Consider the following 19,558-nt stretch of genomic DNA (forward strand, 5'->3'; position numbering starts at 1 on the left):
TTACATTCTAGAAGCGTGCTTTTTCTCCCTATAGGGACTATACATCCCCATGAGTTCTGTGCAAACAGACTAAGGGCCCTACATCATGAGTAAAACCTGGACCACACACACACGTGCGCGCACACACACACACACATATACACTGATCTCATACAAACTCTGCAGCAGTGGGAGTGTTGTGACTGAGATAGGGACACCGGGGATTTGTTTAAAGCAACAAGCCCAGCAGAGCCAGAGCTCCTAGAGACAATGACATTGATCCTCCTCTCGTCGTGATGCGCTAACCTGCCTGTGGTACCATTCATCCATCCGTTTTCTAAATGCAGGCCTGCCTATCCCGGTTGACTGTGGGTGAAAGGCAGGCTACGCTGTAGATGGGTCGCTAATCTGTAACAGGGCTACCCATGACGTCATCTTCTGTGAATATTATTTTACTTCTACATGACTTAATGTGAACACAACAGCAGCAAACCTCTTTGTCTTTGTGTATGTGCAGAGGCATGATGTCATGCCTCTGCCTTTTTCTGTATTATCTTAAATGCAGGCATCCTTACAAAGAAAAATCAGTTACTCTTACATACACACTACATCAATCCTTCTGAGACAATAATGACAAGATATTTCATGTTTTCACAAGAAATGCTGCACAGCTGGTACTCTCATCAAAGTGTGTTATTAGTAGAAAACTGAAACTAGAAGGAAAAAGAAGAAAGAAAGTGAAGTGCTCAATTTAAAACAGTAGTATTATTAGTGTACATACAACCACAGTCACAGACAAGCTATTAAAGTGTTATATGACATTTTCTACCTAAAGGATGCCTTGGACAACTCTAATTATTTTGAATTTGGAGACTTTAACCTCTGCTTGGCCTCTGCAGCCATGTTTACTTCCCTGTCTGCTTTTGTTACATCCAGCAGTAACTTTCCATTTGTTTATTTATCCTGGGTGATGGCCTGTAATCATGTTTTTCTGGGTCCATCCAAAACTGGACACGCCGTGGCCACAGGATTTCTTGGATATCCACTGAAGCCAGGCAGTTGGATTTGGCTGTAACAGAGAGAATGTTACCTTTTGGCCTAGACTGATACAACTACACAAGATGAGCTCAGAGGCCACGCTGGATGCCTCTGAGACAGCTGCCCACCAGCCTGCTACCAAGTTGGCTAGCCTATACTTTTTGCCTTCACCTGTGATGATTCCCAGAGTCACCATTCTGACGAAGTCACTGGAAATTTGGCCTGATAGCTGCCACTGTGACTCACTTATAGATTCCCAGTCTATGTCCCTTTATATCTAGTAAATCTAGTAAGTTTTTGTGCTTGCCTATCAGATCTCTGGGTGTTTACACAGTAATCTAACCCTTTTCCTTGCCAGTTTTTTGTACATCTGTATTTCTTCCCTAGCCTTTTTGTGTCTTCCTGTGTTTATCCCCTGTTTCTTTGCGTTACTGAATTCTGATGACTTTGAATTTGGTTTTCATAAAATTTATGGGCTTTGATTTGCTCTGGACCTGCCTTTTATTACACTTTGCTTGCTGTCAGCTTTTGTTACATCCACCAGTATCGAACTGCAAATTTTCGTCCCTTGCCTCCAGAGCAACGTAACAGTTCTTATATTGTGAGCATCCAGTAAAAAGATCATCTGCAGTGACACAAAACAACCCAGTCTGTGTGTTATTGCCACTCCTCCGTAGGGATTATCCAGTGATAACAATCTGGCAGTGTCGCAGCCAGCAGCAATCCCCTTGACCCAACTGAGTGATTTTGCACAGCGTGTGACCGGATGGATTCCTTTCTGTCCCCACAACAGGAATGGGACAGAAAGCAGTATGGGAATGAGAAGGGGAAGTAGGGATTCCAGGTTCACATTTACTGTTCCACTTCACTGATTGTGGGAGAGTTATTGTTGCTACAAACTGCAGCGGCTGTCAGGAGTGACCGATGCTGGCGAGGCAAGTCTGGGATAATGATGGCAGTAACTGAGGGGCAGCACTGACAAAACCGAGTAAACAATGACTTTGACATCATTCAGCTGAAAGCAAAGGTCCCCATCCTGATGCACACTGCTCAAAAAAATTATAGGAACACTTAGAAAACAGATCAGATCTCAGTGAGGAATAAGATAAGGCCAGATATCTTTACTGATATGTGTTAGGAATGAAAAGACAGCACATCATTTGATGCAAATGAATCTGATCAACCAACATCATCCTAAAAATCTAAGTAAAAAGATGTTGTGGCAGGCTAGTCTGTTTTGCTGGTTCATTCCATTGCAGCAACTTAAAAAGGTACTCAGTAGTTTGTGTGCTTGCACCACAACGTTGGGGCATGCTCCTGATGAGATGACTAATGGTGTCCTGTGGGATCTCCTTCCAGATCTAGACCAGGGCATCACTGAGCTCCTGGACAGTTTGAGTTTTCACCTGTGGCCTTGGATGGACTAAATCATAATGTCCCAGAGGTGTTCTTTTGGTTTTAGGTCAGTCAAGCGTTGGGGCCATTTGATGGTATCAGTTCCTTTATCCTCCAGGAACTGCCTGCATACTCTGTACCAGAAGGAACCCAGGGCCCACTAGGCTGTAGAGGTCCGTGCGTCCCTCATGGATATGCCTCCCCAGTCCATCACTGACCCACCACTGAACCAGTCATGATGAACGATGTTACAGGCAGCATAATGTTCTCCAAGGCTCTCCATACCTTTTCACATCTGTAAAGCCAATCTGATATTCAATGGCAAATGCCAATCATGCTCCACGATGCTGGGCAGCGACCACAAGGCCACTAGAGGACATCAGGCCCTTAGGCCTCCTTCTCATTTCACCTTCTGAATTATTAAAAACATTAGTGTTATTATAAAGCATAAAAGTAATGCTTTTAAAAGACTAAAAAAGGAAAATAATCCACAATATGAGAAGAGGGGAAGCCTTCTCCAGTCCTAGGAGAGGAAACACACACTGGGTTAAGTACACACATTGTGCTCACATATAAAATACACACCCACAGGACTATAGATGCTCTTTCCCCCAGGAGTTGGGCAGCCTGTCTGTCACTCTACATCCACTGCACTGGAGTGAGCACATGCATAAAAGATCCAGTCTCATGACAAACAGGAGAGTTTTGAACTGGCAGCCAAGGGCCACTGGCTGCACTTCCTGCCTCTGCGCATATGTTTTGTTAGGTGCTTTTTCTAATTATACTTTGTGTAATCCTCTGCACTACATTGTGTAGTGCATGTGTGCAACCGTTTCTCTGTGTGAGCACAGAAAAATGTGTGTGTGTGCACTCTGGTTTTGTAGAAGAGTTCACATAAAGCTGCTGAGGCCCTGTGTAAGTACCAGTGTGTCTGAGTGGGAAAATCCCAACACAATGGGCAACAGGACCTGGACTAGACTTCAAATCTGTCAACACTTGAACAGACATGAGTGTGTTTATATCAACGTATATGAGGATAGAGTAAATTATTTTGCAATCAATCGCTGGTTGAGGGCAAAAAATGTGCTTTTATCTATGTAATTTATTAGACTATCAAAGGACAAGTATGATGCTTCACTTTGTCTTTGTATGCAAGTGTATGTTCCACCTTACCTGCTATACAGTGGACTAAAAACAAGGCACGGAAGTGTATTTGCAAACCTTGCAAGCCAAGTCTTTTGTCCTGTCTCCCTCCCCTCACCCCCAACCGTTCGTGGCAGGTGGATGCCCCTCGCTCAACCTGGTTCTGCCGGAGCTTTCGTCCTGTTAAAAGGGAGTTTTTTCTTGCCACTGTCGTCAAGTGATAAAATGCCTTAAGGTTACTGTTGTTGGTATTTGGTGCTATATAACTAAAACTAAATTAAATTGAACTGAAAATGAATTAAGCGCTACAGTGTGCATCGAAATGACAACAAGACTGGAATTGTTTTGTTGCATTGTGGGTCCTGCTCAACAGCTATATAAATGTACATGATTAAGAACGTACAAAATGAGAGTTCCTTGGTCTTTTCTTTAATTTAGGCGTACTCAGTGCTGCAGATATATACATAAAACCAAGATAGCAGTGATTTACATGTCAAATCACTAGCGTCTGAACAGATGGTGCCAATATGGGCTGGTCACAGTATCACAGCACCAACTGTGCGTGAGATGGGCTTCATGCTTTCTGAGCTTTAACATCACTGGTGTTTACTGTATGTGTGTGTGTGTGTGTGTGTGTGTGGTCTACTCATGAGTTGTCAGTGTGTCCTATCACAGGACACCTGCAGTTACTACGATAGGATCAGATCCTTTTTGGGGCCCTTCTGGGTATACGTGTCTCCTTGTGAGTGCATGTATGCTCAGCTTAACAGATGTTCCCCGTCTATCTGTCCGTCTCATCAGGTAAGACAGCAAATATGTGCTGGTTTCAGCCCATCCCCACTTGGGTTGTTATGCTGCAGCCTGTTACTGTAAGTCACCTTCAGGTAAAGTAAACAGCAGTGCCCTGTCCTGCCTCAAAGATTCACAGCCTGGATGGCCTGAGGGAGGAAGAATATATTGCACAATCGCTCACCACAGCTTACAATGTGCTGCAATAACCTGTGCACATCAATGCCACAAAGAGGCATTGGTGATTTTATTGTACACTAATAAATAAACATGTATATAAGCATATATATTTAAATATATGCTGAGTAAAAACAGTGCCACAAAGCTGATTATCCAGTCATGAAATCCATCTACTATGACCTTGAACACCTTTTATAACAGCCTCGAGGTTACAGTGGCTGGTGACTGATAAGTAAGTATGCGGTTTTATTCCCAAGAAAGGCCCAATTCGGGCAGTTTAAACGAATGAGTAACACTTTCCCCCCTTTAGGCAAGGTGCTCTTCTCACAGCTGCCTTCAACAGCAAACAGAATAACGGCTGTGGTCGTACTGGGCAGCTCCTTAAGTGTTAATGTGTGTCACTGACTGAATGAGAATAGCACATGTTTTCAGCAAAAACAGCCCTGGGTAGAGGTTAGAAAAATGAAAAACAAAAAAAGTAATTAAAGTCTCAAAACCTACAATTAAATGAAACTTGAGTAAATGGTGGACAAAACCTCTCAAATGGTTACACTTAAGTTTTCCTTTCCTTTCTTTTCTTTTTTTCACCAAGTAATACAACAAAAGCCTCAATCAAAGAGGCTTTGATATAATATTAATGAGGATCATGACTCACATGGTTCACTGTCTCTGGCTCCCAGCTGTTTGTGCGCGCACTTGTGTGTGCTCGTGTGTGCCTATTCTGGCTGGTACTATTTGCCTCCCTGTTTTCCTCCCTTCCAAAAGATTAATCACCCAGATGTTTCCTTGTTTTGCTGTTGGCTCTTTCTCACATTATATATCAAACAGAAACATCTCTCTCACTCTCTCTCTCTCTTGCTTCACCTCCCTCGTTCCCTCCCCAGCCATGAGGCAATGTGTTTTTCGTTAATGGTCGTGTAGTGAGTGGAGGCGTACCAGCAAGTGTAGGATTTCTTTTCCACTTACAGTTTGATTTCAAACAGACGTGTCTAATTAAATTACGGTGCATTTGGGAAGATTTGTCCTTTTCAAGGAGTTGGAGAGCAGAGCAGAGAGACGGCTTGGCTGTCACTCCCCTGCAGCGTACGCCTTTATTCTGCAAAAACAAAACCCTCATTTTACCATCTGCTTCACAGGTGTCTGGTTACGTGTATTAATTGGAGGTCAGGTGAATATGGTGGCTCTGGCAACTGAAGTATCACTCACAGTGGGTATGCTTTACTGTAATTCTGTACATGCATTCCTCATCCCCTAACTTTAAGCATGTTAACAATGGGTCCACTTTTTCAGTTCATTTAATACAATCCTTTAAATGCCCATTTGTATGCATTCAAATGGGCATTCAAAGGAGAGCATCGTGGCCCTCCCTCCTGCAGCACATTGTTAAATATAACAGATGAAATCAGTGTTTCCTGCACCGCGGGACGATCTCCACTGGTGCGTAACAGAGCCACTGCAGGTGGGGCATCGAAAACCAGCGAGTGAGAGAAAGCTGAATGAATATGATTTAAGTAGTGAAAAATAATCAAATGAGGGTTTTCTGATCCAAACCTGCTGCCCTTTATTTGAACTTTTTTTTATTGTTATTGATTGATACATAGTTGGAGAGTGGGACGAGAATTACTGCTATAATTTTTTTTTTTTAAATGCAAATCGCCAGATTAAATGCACAGTACTTCTGCACTCTAACTTGGTCTAAGTTAATATAAGGTTACAGCAGCCGCAATTACAAAGCATTATGTAGGACAATTGCAGGGACAATTCATTTCTACTGAAGAATTATTTTTGAATCCATTAATTTTGTTTGGGTTTTTTTGGATTGCGACAGACTTAAAGTTGAAACACAGGCATTCACAGGCACTGTATCGATTTGTTGACTGGCTCATAAAAACAGACTGCATGCCTCTGCCAAGGCTGAAAATTCACTCCACACCATGCATGTGTTGAGTTTCTGGATCCAGAAGCATCTGGATCTGGATTAGTTTGTGATATTCCTTGAGAACATAAGATGATTTATTTTAATTTGGAATCTATTTGTAAAGACGTAAAGAGAAGGTCGACTCCCAAAAGATAATCACTTTTAGTCAATCAGACTTCACCTCTGAAGAAAAGGTTCATTGAGATCTGTTTTTTTTTAATCCTGTCAACCAATAGAAAAAACTGAAACAACTCCATAACTGTTTTTTGGGTTTTTTCAGCAACATTATATCTCCAGTGATGTCATGTAAGTTATATGAAGGTGCATTTTTCATTTTGCACAAATGGTGACTTTTCCTTCCAATTTAGGTTTGGGCTTACCTACACTCATATAACACACATTTATTCTTCAACTAGCAATAAACCTCAAGAGCAATTTACAGAACTGAGGACATATAAAATTGTCCTCATTTTTTCAAGCTGTCTTCACTAAAAGAAAGTTCAGTAAAAACCACAGATGGGCACGCAACAGCACACAAACGCACACAAACAGGTGTAACTCAATCCTGTAATCCAATCCCGACCCCCTGATGCATAAGTCAGTCCTGTAACACTACCCAAACCTATGCCAGTGCAACACATGACACATACGCATACACACGCGCACACACACACACACACACACACACACACACACACACACACACACACACACACACACACACCTATTACCAAAACACACACTGTTCATACGGCTAGTTAGTCTGCAGCATATGTAAGGCTGGTGCTGTGAAGGGAACAAGCTTCTTTCCTATGCAGCCACTGGCCATATGGTGGCCAGTGGCTGGCCTTGGTAATTGATGGTATCTGTCGGTCTGTCCGCGGAGAGGGGCCCTGGGGCCCCGAGATGGCCAACTTAAAACATACAGAGATCCAGCATGGTGGTGGAGGGGGGGAGATGCTAGTGTTTCAGCCCTTCTCCTCTATTCATCCATTCATCTATACAAAGAATTAACTCCCCCAACTCCCACACCGCACACCACAATTGTGCTCGGGTTTTCTGATAAAGGCCTCCTCTCTCTCTCTCTGGTTGGCCCAGACCTCCCGTCTTTGAGTTAGAGTAAGGGGCTTTAAAGCCCCCTCGACTGGGCTCAGTCTAGGTGCCTCGTTCTGTTCTCCATGCCCTCCACTGCTCTGCTGCTCCTAAGGTAACACCCAGAATGGGCTCTTTGGTTGGTGTACAGTCAGCCAGATGGCACCCATTGATTGCATGGTGTTCACTGGGTACTGACAGACTGAGACTGGGAGACAACACTGGCAAGGTGCTGGTCTATCGCTCACAAAACACACACACACACAAAAAAAAGAAGAAAATATGAGGCTGAAGCCTTTGTGTCCCTCTTGATGTTTTTCCACATAATATATGTGACACTCCTGGTAATTCATAGACATACAGTATATGAGAATGCAGGCTGTTTATGATTTTCTCCTAATCCCGCCATACATGGCCTAACAAAAAAAAAAATCACATACAGCTAGCTCCATTTTCTCAGGGTCTGATGACCCTTACACATCTGCGTGTGACTATTTTCACAGCGTATGCTCGCTATACCCCACCTCCCCATCACCAGGGGTGAAACGGACGTACACAGGATGGGATGAGTGTGAAAGCGTGGGAGAGAGAGGAGAGGAGCAGGGCTTGTTCCCACAGGCCTGACTCATGGTTCTACACTTCCAACAAAGACCTCTGCAGCAGGGCACGGCACCCTAGCGTGTGAAGCAGACGGATGCACAAACACACATGAAAACAAATGCAACACATCCATGTGGACATTATCTAACACGCTTTCACAGCGTACCATGCTTAAAGAGTTATGGTAAGTACAATACTTTTGCAGCTTTGTAAATTAATTTATAACTTCACAATACTACAGAGACTTGGGCTGAGAAAACAGGAGAAAGCAGATATTATGCATTAATTCTAATATTGTTCTAACAGCAAACATGAGGCGCAAAGTCACCATGAAATAACGTCTTGATTTTTGATTATTCATGTTCAAAATTGTGTTCTGTTGTGAGCCTGTCAACCCATCCACACGCATGCAAATACATCTCACTCTTGGCTCATTTAAATGCTCCAAAGTTTTTATGATGCCAAGAACAATGCAAGGTTTTATGCACTCGGACATGAACTTGCGGGATCCTGGGGATGAACTTAGAACTTCAAAAGCTTTGCGGATTGAACCCATTGAAAGGACAGGCGTATATGATGTAACGTCTCAAGCCATCTAGTAAAATGAACATCAATGGATGATGCATTAGAAGCTGATCCCAAATCCAGTGCGTGGGAAGCTGAAAGCCAGATGACACTCATTTTAATATCTAAGCATTTCGTTCCCACTTCAGCACTATTGTAGCGGCCACAGTGTTTAATCATTTCCTCTGAATTCTTTGAACTGTGTTCAGTTCCAAAATAAAAATACTTAAAAGCTAGCTAAAAAAAGAGTTGTTATTGGTTCTTAAAATAAAAATAAAGGGCACCATCATTTTTATCATTGTTTTGGATGTGAGGTCGGTGAGGTCACAGCATCGAAATATATTTCTCCTGCTTTACAGAGAAGAAGTCTCATTATGGCAAACACTGACAACACCACTGTACTGATACGGCCAATAGATTAGCATTTCGCAAATGCAATCACAATGACACAACTGTTGCCCAGGAGTGCAAGTTTCTGCCTATGAGTTCTTACCATACCACATGGTGATTTTTCACTTTCACTAAAAGTCTAGCTGTTAATTCGACCACAGTCAGCAGCAGCCGAAAGCACAAAGAATCCATTAAAACTTTTCTTTAATTATCCATAATTTTCCCTTTACTTTTATTATTAGTTTTAGTTACATTTTAAATGTTTGTTATTTGCTATTTTATGGGAGTTTTTTGGGTGTGCTTTACATTTTTTGTAAGGTTCTGTAAGGATATTCATAGTCTGATGTACCAAACTTGCATGAAACATTAATTAATGTTTAATAAACAGACATAAATGGAGTCATGCACTGTGCGAGCTGTTGAGTTAGTTCTTCTTTTTTCCGTTTTTGGTGATAAAAACGGAATAATAATAATATTATTATAATAATAATAATTTTGCACATTTATGTTTTTACTTTCTCATTCTACGAGTACAGCATGTACTGCAGTTATTTTGTTTTGTTTTCAAGCGCTACTATGCAAAACTGACAAATTCCCCAGTTTTCTGACTTGGCCTGAAGGAGGCATTATATGTGCTTTTAGACAAACAGGCAAGTGTTAGCGATGCTGTAGGGTTTAAATCTATATCACAGATTATGTATCTCTTACAAAATGGGCATAGTATTGCAATATCCATACCAGTAACAGTCAGCCAACCATACCATGGCCTCATGAACCTCTGGACTGACATCAGTTTTCATTCTAATTTTGCAGAAATCTGATACGGTCCATTTGGCAGCCGACATACACATTACAGACAACAAGTCTCCTTTGGGTTTTTCTTTCTTTCTTTCTTTTCTTCCATATGGCACCAAAGCAGCTCTGTTTGTCATTCTTCTTTTATTTATTGTATTTAGTGCTGCCTATAAAAGCCCCTGGCTCCTCCCATGTCTTTCCCCCCGTACATTACAGGTCTGTCTGTGGTCTGGACAAACAATGATGACTATAGTGAAAAGCTGCCTGCTTGGTTGAATGGCTGGTCTTATCTGCAGTATGCAGGCCACGGGATGGCAGCAGCACATGTGCTGATGACAGCCTCACACTGGACAGTTTCTGGCGCAATACAATACCTTCCACTGTACACCTGTCGCCTAGTTAGGCGTCTACAATGTCTAGACTAATCCAAAATAAGAAGCAGGACGCTCTCGGAGCATGCATGAGTTATTTTACAGTCCAGTTTTTAGGCAGGAGATGTCGACACCCTATAAGAACACCATCGCATCTGCCACAGTGAGATTTAGCATCGCTGACTTTGGAGATGTAGCGGACAACGTCAGCCACCCGCCCTCGTACTCCCACCCACCCCTCACAACTTAGCCACCGCCTTTATTCAACCACTGTTTGCCCTGAGCTGCCCCGGCCCAGAACTGTTTGCTCTTTGGGGATGGAGAGAGTGATAAAGGAATGGAGGGAGATGGAGAGACTTGGAGAGGCGACGAGGCTCTCGATTTGTATAAGGTCTCTGGCACCATTCAAGATTTCAGGCTTTGACAAATGGAGGCAATAAAGGGGCGAGGCCTGGCAGGGGCTCAATTAACCACTAGTGGGGCTGGAGAAGAGGGGGACATGGACCAAGAACCTCGCCTCTATAGAGAGGGAACAAGTAAACTGCAGGGAGGGGGAAGGTCTGGCAATTTGTTCAGCTGTCTGTCTGTCTGTCTCACTGTCTTTCCATCTTTCATTTGGATGTGTTGACTTAGCTTTTGCACTTGAGGGGCAACTTGAATTTGTCTTACTGTGTCCTCACAATCACAGATATAGAAAAAGGTAAACGGGTTATATTTTAAAGAAGCCTGAAGATCAAGTGGAACTTGTTAACACATTGTTCAGTCTTTTTTACTAACCACTTCTTCATGCTCGTGTTTAATGAATTGTTGCAATGCTGCAAATGAACAAGGAATAACTCTTCAAAGCTAATCTAAAATTAACCTGGAAAAAACAATTGTTCACCCTAAAGCATCTGCCGTTCTATCCCAACACTACTTCAGGCAAGCGTACATGAATATGCTAGTGTAAACAGACCGTTACTTATGCAGAGCCAAAAAGCCAACAGTGCTTATTTAGGGGACAAGTTCACAATCTCCGTAGCGCTGCGATCCATTCTCAGTGACAGTCATTTGTGTACCTTACACTCTCAGCACCAGCTAGCTACCACCATTCAAATTCAAATTGAAACCTAGTGGGGGACAATGGTTGGGGATTCGCTGAGAGCAATTAGTAGTGGACTCCTCCAGTGTCTGGCCCAAAGACTTTCAGCCCTGTGGTTCCATCATGCAGAGGCACTGACCCCTTTCAGATGCAGGAAAGGAAGAAGAGAAAGAAGGTACTGAATAAAGAGAGCTGCCTAGTGGCACTGAAAAGAGACGAGGGGAGTGAACTGGCAGAGTTGGGACTGTGTGTTGGTTTTCCTCTCCCTGCATTACACTAACAGACATGAGCTGGAGTGTGATGGAGGGCGTATGGCTGTTGTGTTAACAGGAAATGCACCAAAGACGATATTACCGTTAAGCCATGTCATATCAGGCCAACATAAGGGTGCACTAAAGGGACAATAAATTTAACAATAACCCTAAATATACTGGAAGTCCTTGAAAATCTGTGAATTTTTTACTTGTATCAAAAATGATTTTTTTTTTAAAAAAAAAACCCCAAAGCAGACTGTCTTAATTACAACTCACAAAAGAGCTGTTTAATGTGGCAAACTCTTCCTGCCTTTGAGAGATCTGCAAAGACGGTGCAACCCACTTATCTTCACAGCTGGAGACACACACACACACACACACACACACATATATATACGTATATATATATAATGCACACAGACACAGACAGGTAGAAACATATATAAACACAACACGAAACAGACCGCAGATTATGAGTACATGCAGCACGACGTGAAAACAGACAGAACCACATCCAAGACACAGAAGAGAGAAACGAGAAGAAGAAAAAAGCTACCAGTGAAGGAAACACTGAATGAAAACAGATAAGGTGAGTGTTGTGAACATATAAAAAGAGAGAGAGAGTGGAAAGACGTCAAGCGTTTAAAGTAAAACAGCTGCGAGGGGCCACCTGTTGATGCCGGTGGCAGCTGGGTACTTTTTTTTTTTTAATCTCTCGCTGGTTCAGGAGCGGATCAAAGACGCAAAGCAGTTCGCCGAACATCAAACAATGCACAGAGAATGAACCCACCTGATGACAAAGGAAGCGTAATTGGTTTATATGTTATGTGATGAGAATGTAACTACTGATACCAGACACGCCGCTGCAGACACCAAAAGCCTTCTGCAAATCCTCAGGCCATGCATATGTAAGTGTGTGCTTTTGTGTGTGTGCGGAAGACGGAGTGTTTCTGCGTGAGACTGAAATTGTTTTCCACTCTCTGTGACTGACAGCAGGTCCACCCTGCCGCCACATGGATGTGGAATGTTTACACAGTATGAACGCCGGTGGTGACCCGAGTCAGATAAAGCACGAGTGTTTTATCTTTTCCAAAACCAGTGGAAATAAAACAAGAGTATTTTCTTCACTGGCAACTGCTGTGTGTGTGTGTGTGTGTGTGTGTGTGTGTGTGTGTGTGTGTGTGTGTGTGTGTGTGTGTGTGTGTGTGTGTGTTTCATGTTGTCTTTCATGTCGCAGATAGTAATTAGGGCCTGTTTCTATCCAAACACTCACTGCAGGCATTTAAATCTAAATGTGTCAGTTTTCCAGTATTTCATTGTTGTTGTTTCAGATTCACATTTTTTAAAAGTTTGATTTCTTTTTTGTCACTTTATAGGTTACCGAATAAAACAATAAAAAAAAGTCCTATAAGGACATACAGTTCATTCCAATCCCATCTCTAATTATTCCACAGTTGGTTCTTATTTCATTTTACCCATTTCTTAAGTGCTTTTAACTCTAATGTTGTCTCTTTTTGTTTTTTATGCTTTTCTTTTCTTTCTTTTTTTCTGTTTCTTTCAATTTCACTGTTTCATGCTATGAATCGTTTTGTCACTCCAGTCTGTGAAAAGCTCTAAATAAAGAGATTCAGCTCTGAGGAAGCGAGTGTGTAACGCTGTTTGTCTTTATGTAACTCTTGGTGTTTACTTACCCTTTCTATCCAATATATAAGCAGTGGGGACAGACTAGCATGTTTTATATATTTCTTTATAATGTCACATGTGACCTGCAGCCTTTATGTCTCTGCAGCTATCATGAGGCTCCTCAGCTGCATCTCTACCCTCCAGTGAGGTCAAACGTAGGTCGTGGCTCTAAAGGGCTGAACTCCTGACACCCATCCCAGAGAGTGACACAGGTCATTGTGCAGCAACAAATAGCAGACGCAATGAGTCCTAGTCTGAGTCCTGTTTTTGCCCAATGAGGTGTTTTTCTTTTTTGGCCATGCTGGCAGCTTGAAGGGATTCTCCTTTATGGTTGTCTAGTGATGCCATAATCACACAGGCGTGTCACTACTTCACTGAATTTTGGCCAAATTTCATATCAGTGCAAATGAGGTTTGAGAAGAGTTTCCTAGAACACTTTGGGAGATGATGGAACTTTTAAAGATGGAATTTGTGTAGAGAAAAACAGACTGATTCAGCCTCTGCTGAATGCATCACTGCAGTGTGGAGCTACTCCACTTCCCTCTCTCTCTACTATTTTTCCAAAACAGCACTAAGCCCACTTGAGGATACTTGAGGTTTGCAAGCCTCAAATTTTGGCAGTGGCTAGGAAAAAAAGTTGGATGTCCGCCAAAGACAATATTTTTGATAAAAGAACATAGTACAAACCATCTATACTTATTACATTTCTATTTGATTTTCTGTCATTCAGCTCCCGAGTGAGCACCACTTATATGGGTATCAAGTTATAGCTATTGTTTTATTGTGCGCTAAATCAACAAGAAGGTCTTATCCAAAAAATGTGCAAACGCTTTTTCTCTTCTCAGCCGGAGCACTATACTATTTCAACGAATCCTAAAACACAGTGGTTTTACATTTCGTGCTTAATCTCAATAAGGTCAGTCAGCAAATGTGATAATAACAAGTATGCCCTTATAACATATATAGCTTACACTACTTTGCCTCAGAGACCACAAATTGCACACGATGTTTAAAATATTGGGATTTAAACAAAATCCTTGGAGTGAGCTTCCATAAAGTTTGCACAACAGTAAATATTTAGATTTTGGCCAATTATTTATTTCAGAGATTTGACAATCAAAAACTGCAGCAGAAATGAGAGCCAAGTTCAAGAAGGATAAGAGCTTGGCATTCTTTATATGATAAGAAAGATGTGCAGTTGATAGACCTTGTTTCTGAAAACAGCTTAGGATATACAGGTTTTGCCTTCTCAGTTTGGTGGGATGTCAAAGCGGATGTGCGACTACTAGAGGAACATGACATAAACATAAAAAGGCCTTTTCCAGTGTTGATGTTACTTTGGGTTAATAAAATGCTACTCATCAGATGAAATATATTTTAAAGCATTCTACCTTTTAGAAGATATGCAATATGCAAGCACAAATCCTGTAGGTCATGACAACTACAGCCGGATTGATCTATATCAGACGGTATTAGCTGATATTTTCTGATATATTGGTGTTGGCATTTATAACAGCGGATAAATGAAAATGTACAAAGTAAAGAGACGAGATAAACACCCGTCAACCATTTGTTATAAGTGTTTATGTTTCATATTCTGTTGACCAGTGAGCACTTTGCAACTTCTCTTTCCTGTGCAAGGTTTTATATATGGTAGATAGAATCAATCAGCTTGAATGTGACAATGACAGTTATGAGCTACTGTAGTCTTTTAAGGCCGCTGTATTCAACTGGGCTACCAGCAAAACTTGATGTAATTTCATTCTTATACACAGATGCCCTTTGCTCAATTTTATACTACAAATATTTCAGCTTGGTTTTGTTGTTGAGTCATTAAGGGTTTAAAAAAAGCTTCTACCTCATCAAAAAAGGACTGAACAGTCTGCACGTCCACATGTGTCACAGCTGAGCTTTTGCAAAGTTCGCCCACAGAAGTGCAGAGCTAGAGAAGCAGCAGGTGTGAACGCCTCTGGGCTTGTCAGACAAGTTTACACACACGTGCGCAGACACACACACGTGCACACCACTTGGACAGTATTTCAGCTTGTTGGCGTGCTTATAATCACCACCCCTTCCTCTCAGTTGCACCTCACTCTTTATCAAAAGACCCTGAGGCCAAACCAGGTGGCTGCTGCAAGAAAAGAAAAAAAAGAAGAAGAAGAAACTCCACCCCCTCCCCACCTCACACACAAACACATACTAACACACACTTACACAGAATTCATCACTTTTGCCAGAGAGGAGGCCTGCCCAGCCCAGCTGTGGCTCTTGCCTTTACCATCTAATAACCATGACCTTCACGCTCTGCCTGTCAAACCTTTATTACTGGCTGCCACAGGGAAAAGAGGGAGGCAGAAAGAAAGAAAGTCAGAGAGAAAAGCAATAAAAGGCCACAGATGGGTGTGGGACAACACAGCTGACAAACAGAGAAACAGAGAGCTTTTCACACACGTCATTGCTGCTGATGACTTCAGTGACCTGAGATTGGCTGACAGATGTCTGCACCTTCAGAGATGCAAAATGTCAGCAGATGATTTTTGCAGTCATAGATCTGCAAAGTTTGAATCTCTGATATTGTCCAGCCTTGTAAAGCCTGTGAATTTGTATACTCGAGGGGCCGTGTGTGTGTGTGTGTGTGTGTGTGTGTGTGTGTGTGTGTGTGTGTGTTTGCGCGCGCGAGATACTGTCAGCTCACATCCTAAATCAACACACACTGAGCCTTTGCTGACAGACTAAAAATAATATCTAGGTTACAATGCTGTGCCAAGCTCCAAACACAACAAAGTCTCAGGAAGCAGCCTTTTCAGCATGTTGCTATAGTTACTGACCACATGTGCAAGTCAGATAGGGGTGAGTGGTCAAGCTAGCAGTCAGCCTGCGTTGTCTCCCGGACTATAATAGGCCTAAAATATAACCTTCATTTAACTAGGCACAGATGTGTTGGAGATAGTGGGTTTGCGCTCACAGGTCATGCTAAGGCCATCTGATGAGTCCAGCACAAACCTCATATAACTTCAACAAAGGAGTGGAACAAGCTGATTAAGGAGTTTTCGGGTTTTTTTCAATTATGGCACAGGAGGGAGACAAAGAAGACAGCGGGGGGCGGCGCTGCAGGGAATCAGAATATTTTATCAGAAACAAATACAGCGTACAAAATTGGCCAAGAACACAGTGTGCAGCCCTGCACCCTTATACAGATACATTATGTTAGAAATGGCAGTGCACAGGAAAACTGCTTTGTGGTTACATAATTGTTTTAAAAAGTGGCAAAAGGTATTTTGACCCTTTACTTAAATAAAAGTCATAATCCAATTAAAAAAAAATACTACAACAGTTTTATCACCAAATAAGGAAGTAGCTGAAGTAAAAAGTAAAGTATTTCTGCTCACTATGCAGTGTGAGGTGTGAACGATCAGAGTGCTCATTATAAATGGATTAATGTTTATATCACCTTAACATGGTCACCTCTCCCTGAGCCTGGTTCTGTCGCTGGCTTCTTCCTCTTAAAAGGGAGTTTCACAGGTACATAAACTGTGAAACAATAAGTAGAGCTTTAAAATAAATGAAATGGCATGCAGGTTGAGATTTGTCTGCATAATGTAAAAGCCTTTAGTGAGGCAGTGCATTTTACAGTGATTAAACTGATCAAAAGTGTAACATAAAATGTTTTAAACGAGTCCAACAAACTGTCAAAGTAAGGCTAAAAACAGTGGCTGTCATCAGTCAAGGCTTGACTTGTTGCATCTGTCTTTTGCCATGTTATTGTGAATTTCCACCATAGGTGAAAGGAGGAGAGTCATAAATTTAGCTGATGTTTCGAAGGAGCTGAGGTTAACTGAGGATGATCCATCCTCCAGAGGAGGAAAGGATCCTGAGGCAATGTCAACAAACAAACTGCCACTGGAGAGTCGTTCACCATTATCATTTTTCACTGCAGTCAAGCTAATCCTTCAGGAATAAATTACTCCTGCAGAGGCAGCGTTCGCATTATTCTCTCATCATTTATGTACCCTTCAGTCCGCACTCCTCTCCTGTCACAGGATTTACAGAGGAAAATACTTGTGACTGTTAGCTAAAGCTGTTTTCACACGCATGCACTGCAGCCCTGAGACATGCCAGCTCCCTCGCACAGAGTCTGTATAATGTCTGACTGTGTCCATGTGAGGACGGAGGCAGTAACGTATCTGCTATAGAAATGTTTTACAGTGGGTTCACAGTAAAAACAACAACAACAACAACAACAACAACAACAACAACAAAAGGCATTTTGTCAAATAACCAAACTTTTCCATTAAATAATTATAGGACAGTTTTTGCAATGAGCTAACAGATTTTTTCTGTAATATTACACAATTATTTCTAACAATTTTAGCCCAAATGTAATTTTTTAACTTTTTTTTTCTTATTGAATGTTTTTCAACAAGAAATTGATTTTTTTTTTCTCCTTTTTTTCTTTATTAAAATACCACAGGGTTTACATGTGTAGCTAAACTCCTTTAACTGACAGAAAGAGCAGTTTCACTGGTCTGGCCCACTTAAGATCAAAGTGAGCTGTGGACGTGGCCTATGATGTAAAATGAGTTTGACATCCCTGATCTAGAGAGACACTTATCTAACTAGAGAATGAAAAAAGGGTGTTGCTATAGTATTGTACCCTCATACTCTATCCATCATAATGTCACACTCTTTATTATGTACAGCAATATATGATACAAAAATAAAACGCGCTTAAAAAGACACGTGGGATTGTATTGCATATAAAAGCTATTGAAAAATGTTCTTGGTCACTGTCATGCAATTAATGCGTCGTCCTCGTGGAGCAAAAGAAAGCCCGCGCGGTGAGCTAAGTGTTGATAGCTTCGGCCTTGAAAACCGCTCTCCTCTCCAGGTGGAGAGTTGAGCCAAGGTTGAGCTTGACTGAAACTTAACAGGTTAGAACACATGGTCTCTTTTTAATGGTTTCGTGCAGCTGCAGAGAAAACAGATTCCACTTGGCAAAATTCAAACTCAAAAATTCCCAGTGGCGCATTTACATCGGCTTCGAGCAGAAAACAGCCGTCCGCTAAGTGTTTTTTCTTTCTTTCTTTCTCTGTGAGCTGTTTGACAGAAAATAAAACGGGAAAAGCAGGAAAAAAAACAACAACTCAATGCTCTGCAGCAGCATTTGGACTTGTACAAACTCTGGAGATATGTGTACCCCCAAACAATATATGAATCACTGCACTAATCTAAGTGTGCAGCTCTTATTTTTGTAGGTAGATAGAGTCAGCTAGGTGAGTAAGTCAGAAAGCGAGCCAACTGGTCAGGCAGGGGCTCCCCAGCGAGGAGTGCAGCTGTGCTACTGACAGATCAGTGCAGGGCAGCGTGCAGCCGGCCCCTCCAGACCCTGGCACATCAAAGCTCACGGCCCCCATAGCTAGCCCCCCCCAAAGCTCCCCAGCCGGCTACTTCAAAAGGCTTCTGGGTGCATCGCAGATTCCCATCAAAGGGCCTGGATGTAGCACTCACCCACGCAAGCAAACCAGCCAAGGAGATATGATTAAAAACATATTATTGGGGAAAGGCAGGAGGATGGAGGAGAGGTTTAGCAGGAACAGAATGGAGAGGGGAAAAATAAAAAAAGAGCATATCAGGATGAAGAGATCATTCTTTAGTTTTCACAAATAATATCAGTTTCCCTATCATTCTTTTTTTTCTCCCCCAAGATAAAACAGCTGTTGTCCGTTTTTAAGGCCATCAGAGCAAAGAGATGACGGATCTTGACAAAACTGGAGAGCTACCATTTTAGCCTGTCCTCTCTTAGCCCTCAAGGTCACGCCTTAGGTCATTTAATATAAGCCACTGGCTACACAGCCAATTCACACCTGAAATTGCCCAGCCTGTAGCAGCGAGTGGCCCTGAATGGTGGCATTGTTGTCCCCATGGGGGGGCTCAGACAGCAGCACACCACAGCCAGTGATCACAATGGGAGCCTTAAGGCCTAGAATAATTTGACTAAACGCGTGGGATTTGCGAGCGCGGATTATCACCGTTCTGCCACGCAACCAACCAATGAGCCAATCAACCCCCCGCCAATCTGAGCCGTTTAAAGCAGCATTGTTTTCGAATGAGACCGCAACAATTTGGACATTTCGTGTTGATAAAGTAGCTTAAAATAAACACCACACTTTTCAAGTGTTTTTTTTTTTGTCGTTGTTGTAATAACACGAGTATTTTTGCATTTCTGTTTGCACACGTGACGCTGTCGATATGCCGCTCTTTAACCACCCAAGACATGCATCTCAAT

The 19,558-nt window shown here is 42.1% G+C and overlaps 1 protein-coding gene across 5 annotated transcripts in view; it reads right to left on the reverse strand.

Moving 5' to 3' along the window:
- The window catches only part of kcnq1.2 (potassium voltage-gated channel, KQT-like subfamily, member 1.2), a 167,350-nt gene that overhangs the window by 91,004 nt on the left and 56,788 nt on the right, over nt 1-19,558 (reverse strand). The gene's annotated exons all lie outside the window — the stretch shown is intronic.

This window comes from Neolamprologus multifasciatus, chromosome 7 (genome assembly GCF_963576455.1).
Source record: "Neolamprologus multifasciatus chromosome 7, fNeoMul1.2, whole genome shotgun sequence".
Classification (NCBI taxonomy): domain Eukaryota; kingdom Metazoa; phylum Chordata; class Actinopteri; order Cichliformes; family Cichlidae; genus Neolamprologus; species Neolamprologus multifasciatus.